This window comes from Gopherus flavomarginatus, chromosome 12, assembly GCF_025201925.1.
Source record: "Gopherus flavomarginatus isolate rGopFla2 chromosome 12, rGopFla2.mat.asm, whole genome shotgun sequence".
Lineage (NCBI taxonomy): Eukaryota > Metazoa > Chordata > Testudines > Testudinidae > Gopherus > Gopherus flavomarginatus.
In genome coordinates, this window is record NC_066628.1 from 16084992 (window position 1) to 16091721 (window position 6730).

Genomic DNA, 6730 nt, shown 5'->3' on the forward strand with positions numbered 1-6730 from the left:
GTCTGGATCTGTAAAAGCCTATGGTGTGATGATCATAGGTCATGACAGCCAGCAGGAAACATGCCTTGTCTGGAAACAAGAGGAAGAAATATATCTGCTCAGCACAGCTGGGGGAGGAGATGGTTTTCTCCTCCAAGAGGAAATCCACCAACATCTTGGGCAGACGAAAGTGTAGCAGACTTCTAGGAAGGAAAAGCTCCATAAGGAAAAAGGACTCTGGGGTGCCCATTTCCTGATCAGCCACCATGGTAGTGTTTCCCATCAATGTGAGTACATATGTCACTAAAAAAACACTATAAAGAGTAAAACCAGCAGCTCTTAGATGTCAGAAAACCCCTGGAAAATGAAGTCCAAATCTCAGTTTGGTTTGCTTCATTTGTTCCTTCAGTGTAATTCATCTGTATAGAAAACAAATGGACATTTGCTTATCAGCTAAGCAAAATTACTCAGGGCCAGATCCCCAGCTGATATAAATTGGCATTGCTGGAGCCAGTGGGCCAGATCCCCCATTGAGATATAGCAGTATAGCTCCACTAGAGTCAAGGGGGCAGGTTCCCAGCTAGTGTAAATTGATGGAGCTATACTGAAGTCAATGCAGCAGGTCCCCAGCTGGTGTAAATCAGTGTAGCTCCACAGAAGTCAATGGGTCAGATATCCAGCTGGTGTAAATTGGCACAGATATATCTAAGTCAATAAGCTAGATCCCCAGAGGGTATAAATTGTTGTAACTCCATTGACTCCAGGTTGAGCTCTGCCAGTCTCCACCAGCTGAGGAACAGTCCCCTGTAACACACTGGCTAAGTTGAATCGTGAACTTCTGTAGTGACTGGTCCACACAGATGACACAAGCCTTCTATCACTAGCAATAAGCGAACTACTCCATTAGATCATGCAGCTGTGCCTTGCCCTGTTGGGTCCTACTCCCAAGCTCATTGAACTCAATGAGAGTGGTTTCTGAAGGTCCACATTTCCAAAATTCTGAGCAAGGTGCTAGGCAGCAAAATACAATCTTTACTCTGTTTTGGGGAGTCATGTAATTATGCTCAGAAGAGGTATGGTTGATACAGAGATTGTCACCAGCACTGTACCCAAATCAGAGCTCCCCTTCATGCAACCATTCATGCACAGGCAATTTTAAAGGGCCACGTTTAGCCAGGAAGAGGTCACTATAACAGGATACATCTGTGGGAAGTTAGATGCTCTTGTCAGGCAGAAGATGGAAGGTGAAGTTTTAGTCTGGGAGTTTCAGAGACCTACGGGCCTTAGGTACCATACTTGACTTCCAGTGAGTGTCAGAAGACTTTGGATCTAAATGGATTAAGCTAATTTGAAATAAAACACTCTTATTCTGGAATAAGAGCATCCACACAGGGAGTTAATCAGGAACAGATGTTCCAGAATAACTTCCCACCTAAGCAAACCCTTATTCCTTTCAGCCCATTTTTGAAAGTCCCTGATTTAGGGCTTATTGTAATGTAAATTTTACTTATTTCTTTGAAGTTCTGAAAATTGATACTTAAAACTTGTGCCAGCTAAGGAAGTTGAATTTTATTCTGTCTCTCTGTGCCAAGGGAGAATGCGGAATGAAAGCAAGCACTGCAGGGACTAGGAGCTGAATTCTCACATGGGTGACTAGTCCCATATCTGCCCCTTTGGAATAAATGGATGTTTCCTTTCTGACCATCCTGCAAGTGAGACAGACAGAACTGGGAGTCCCTGTTAGCAAGATGGAAAGCTGAGGTGAGATTTTCAAAGCTGTCTAAGTAATTTTGATGCCCATTTTCCACTGGAATACAGTGTGTGGTTTGGACCCCTAACCCTTTCTAGAATAAAATATCAGAACATCCCAGAGCTTTCTGTGATTCTACCATAAATCTCAAGGAAGCAGCTTGTGCATGAGAAACCCTAATTTTCAGAATTAAAAAAAAGTTAAGATGCCATAGAACGAAAATCCTATTTTGCCTGCTAAATCAATTTTTATCCAAGATTGGAAAGAACTTTACAGACACTATTTAAACTTCACGACCCTTTAGGCTGTACGTTGATGGTCTCCTTCCCAAGTACTTACCCAGCTGACCCTGTTTTAGTGGTCTGTCTCATGGGGTCACTATAAATATTATTATTCCCTGGAAAGCCATAAATATTATCATCTCCACTCTATACATGGACAAGCTCAGAAACAAAGAGGTGAAATGACTTCCCACAAGGGCCGGCTCCAGGCCCCAGCGCACCAAGCGTGTGCTTGGGGTGGCATGCAGAGGGAGGTGCTCTGCTGGTTGCTGAGAGGGTGGCAGGCGGCTCCGGTGGACCTTCCGAAGGCGTGCCTGCAGAGGGTCCGCTGGTCCCGCGGTTCCATTGGAGCATCCGCAGGCATGCCTGCGGGAGGTCCACCGGAGCCGCGGGACAACGAGCAGCAGAGCGCCCCCCGCGGCATGCTGCAGTGCTTGGGGCTGCGAAATGGATAGAGCCGGCCCTACTTCCCACCCAGGTCACAGCATGACTGAGAAGATCAGCATAGATATTTAGGAGACATTTATTCCATTTGTATTCCAGTCCTGGGCTTCCAAGGCGGGTATCCTGGAGAACCTGGAAAACAAAAGAAAAGAAAAGAATTGCAGCGAACTCTCACTGAGCATCTCTTTCTTCACAGTGATCCTATGAGATATCTCACTAAGCAAGAATGATCTGGGTCAGCTCTTGAATGAAGATCCTCAGAGAACAACCCAAATGCCGAGAGAGCAATGTGGATTACACTGTGCCCTTGGATACAGTGCTAACCACAGTGCCCCAGCATATGTCTTGAGGACAATGTGTTTGGAGGGACGGGGCTGGGGCTCAACCGGGAGGACTCTCCCCCACAGTCAGTGCTGACCCCAATGTCCTTGTGAAACACAAAGAGAGCTGTGCTGCAGAGAGAGGGGGACTCAGCAGGGAGCACTGTCTCCTCTCAGTCAAGGCTGACCCCAATGCTCCAGTGCAATGTTAGGGGTTTGTCTTGCAGGGGGTTATGGGGGGTCCTGAAAATGGGGTAGGTACATACTAGGCATTGCTAAGCTATGCCTCCGTTGCCTCTACCCATGCTACTGCAACCACACTGCTATTTATATTTGCGCTAGCTCAATGTGTTCAAAGCAGAGGAATCATATCCCTTGCTCATAGCGTAGATGTATGTTAAGTAACGGTGTTCTTTTCCTGTGAGAAAGGATATATAGCTAGGGGGACCCTATCTAGATAGATCTAGATATAGATGAGAAACAAATGATGAACCTTGATTTGAATTTAAAAGGTGTTAAAGAAACAAAGGCTCTGAAAGCTTAATGTGAATTGCACATCTCAGAGAGAATAGGAGACATTCTGAACTGGGAAAACAGTAATCTTGATGCTACAGACCAGATTAAGGTCCCATTGCAGACATGAGAAGGTCTCAGAGCACTTTCCATGGCAGAGGGTGGGAGGTAGGTGTTCGTTAATCAATGTACGTGAAGTGCTTTGAGATCTTCACATGGAAGAGAGACTTTAGAGAAAGGCAAAAGTGTAATAATTTAGTATCAATGAGAAACTGTCTATGAATTTTAGTCCCAGGTTCTAGGTTCTGTAAGAATAAAAATATTGGTTGTTTCACGCAATCTGCCACAAATCCAATAGAAATTCTTCTCTTTAGTGTTGGAACCCTATACCCACCCAGCCCCATGCATCCATTGCCTGAGTCAGAGAAATGACACTAACCAGGCTGCTATCTCCTTGCTCAGGTGGAAAAGGGTTGTGGTGTCTCATCTGTGGATATGCAGAATATATCCAGGTGCGCCAAAGGAGCAAGAGAAATGGGATTTTACTCATCATTTTTTGGGAGACAGGGTCGCTCCTCACAGCTGGGATCATTGTCCCTAATTTGATTCTCCATCGTTCCCAGGTTCATGCTTCTGACTTTGCATTGCCTTCTGTTTTGTTTCACCTGGGTACCTTCATGTGGATTGGGGATGTCATCAGTGGTCTGCTCCACACTTTGACTGAAGAACCTGTATCTGCTCATTTCCTCATGCCCGGGAGCTGAGCGCCTGAGAGCAACAGCCTCTTTTGTGAGATGCAGGGTGTCCAGAGAGCATCTGGGAGGAGGCAGGTGGTCTGGAAAAGAGACAGCTGTATTGTCCCATACACAGAAACCCCATTAGGTGAGCAGAAGAGAAATGTGGGGGAAGTGAATTCCACATGTTGGCATAAACCAGATTCCATCTCATTGTCCAGCATCTCACCTCTCCCTGCCAGGAAACAACCCTGTGGCAGATAAATTCCAACATAGGTCACACTCTGTGGCAACACACTGGGGAATAATAAGAGGATGCTGGGATGCCAAAGGTTTATTGGAGGTGATGTCATTTTATGAGGTTTAATACTGGAGGGCCATGAAGGACTGTAACTATTATAGATATCCTGGCACTTTCAACCAAAATTAACTGAGCATCCCAGGTCCCGGCTTGGTGAAACCTTATTACCTTTACCCTGTGTGTGAGATTCCCTTAAGCTCCTATCTATTTTTAATGTTGCTAAGCAGCTGTTAGATGTCTCTCACATCCCACCTCAGAGGTTCATTGTGTTGATACTGAACCCAGTGTACACAGCATCTGACATGTGAATCCTTTACGGTCTACTGGAATGAGAGATAAGATGGAGATCTGTACAGGGAACACATTCCCAGACTTTCCACTTTGGGTTGAGAATCAAGAGGAGAAATTTCATTGCAAATAGGATAGTTTTGTTTTGGGAATTTCCCATGACATGAGAATGGAGGTGCAAAATGAGCGGGCCAACTGGTAAGTCTGTTACCTTCATTGTTCCAGCAGCAGTTGGAGATCAAGAAGATGATGCTGATGATGGTGAAGAAAGACACAGCCACCACAAGTTCCTGAAGCCAAAAACTCATTTGAACTGTGTAGAGAGGAGAATATCTGGTGAAGTATCAAGTACCACAGGATTTGTTTGGGACAGCTGGAGATACGAACATCTCCTCTCAACAGAATATCTGGCCTTTAATCAATATTTCTCTTGCCATCATTCTATCTAGAGTCCTTCTTTCACTCTCTGTGCATGGATGTCTCTGTAGTGGTCTCTATATCTCACAGGTTGCTATGAGGACCCTTCTGTCCTGTGGGATGGGGAAGTTTGGGGAGTATGTTACTCTTGGGTATGTGTGAGGGGCATTCAAAGTGATGGAGAATCTCACCTGTCACCTCGACATTGACAACCTCACTCCTGGGGGACAGAATCCACCACCCTCTCACATCCTCCTCATACTCACAGGCATATCCCCCAGCGCACTTTGGAGTTGTTTGTGGGATATGGAGCATAGACCAGTTGGAAAGGTGACCACCAGTGTCCACAGTGCTACACTCCCCACAGCTGTGCTCTGACTCTGCTGCCCTGGGGATTATCTCAACGCCATCCTTGTAGAAATGACACCTCCAATGGACAGCACTCCCAGGGACCACACAGAAGAGAAGCACAGCACCTCCTTCTTTCACCACTCCCAATGGGGATCAATGTTCAGTGTGACTGGGGAAGGGGATCTGAGAGGGGAGCAGGGAAGGTAAATATTAGTATGTGTCATCTGGGGGCAATGGTCGAATGAAACTTTATTTTTGTTCTTTCTCCAATTTTTCTTTCTTTACCAGAGGACCCTGACAGACTTTATTGAATGACATATTAGACCCTGGTGGATGGAGGACCAGCTACTCTGACAGAATTCTTGGAGTTAGTATCTGTTTCTTTCAGAGGGAGGGGCTACCCGAAACCCCAAGACCTAAGAAACGTTAATAATCAGAAACGTAGTCTGTATTCATAATGAATGTCTTTCACCCTTCCCTCTGGTAAATGCCCCAGGGTGAAAATCTGGCCTATTTAAGTCAAAGGGAATTTTTAATTCCATGGGGGCCAGGATTTCACCCTAGTGTCTAGTGTTGTGGAAAAGACCACCACCTATTCAATTTTGGTCAGACAGGCCGAGGCACCTTTATTGATAAACAAGAGTACAAGTATGCATACAGGGAGAGACAGAAATTCCATGCAGGAAAAACCTACTCTGCCCCTTACAATATTTACCAAGCTTATAAAGGCTAAAAACCGCAAAACATCATATGGATTACACAAGTTATTTGCTTATTTTTGGTAGTTAATATTGCTGTAACCCTTCTGCCCCTCTAGTTGGCAGCAACAAGGGCTGGGTTCAGTATCCAGGGGTTCCGTTTCAGTAACACAATGCGTAACCGGCTCGAGCCCCCACCCAGTGACCTGGGGACACTCACATACCACACCCCCCTGGGCGCCTCTAGGAGGCAATACTTCCCCTCTCGCAAGCACAGAGTCTGAGTGTAGCACAATCTTTTTTAATAAAAGAGGAATCAATGCGGCATCCCATTGGAGAAACACCACAAACAGGGTTTATAACACAAACCATAAACAAAAACCCACCTCCAAGTACGTTTGGCACTGTCCTTTTTTCCGCTTAGGTTTTAAGTCCATCACCACCCAAAGTCCAACACCCAAAAGTCTCTGGTTCAATGCCACCCCAGTTTCGAGAGTCTATCTGTAGAGGTCCCTCCCCCCAGCCTGGTAGAAAGGGGCACCTTACGTGGTCCAGGGCCAACTGCCCTGCCTCTCCGTGGGTTCTGCTTCCGCCTTCTCCACGAACTGCTCCTCCGCTTTACCAGCTGCTCCACTCTGCTCCTCCAGCCACCTC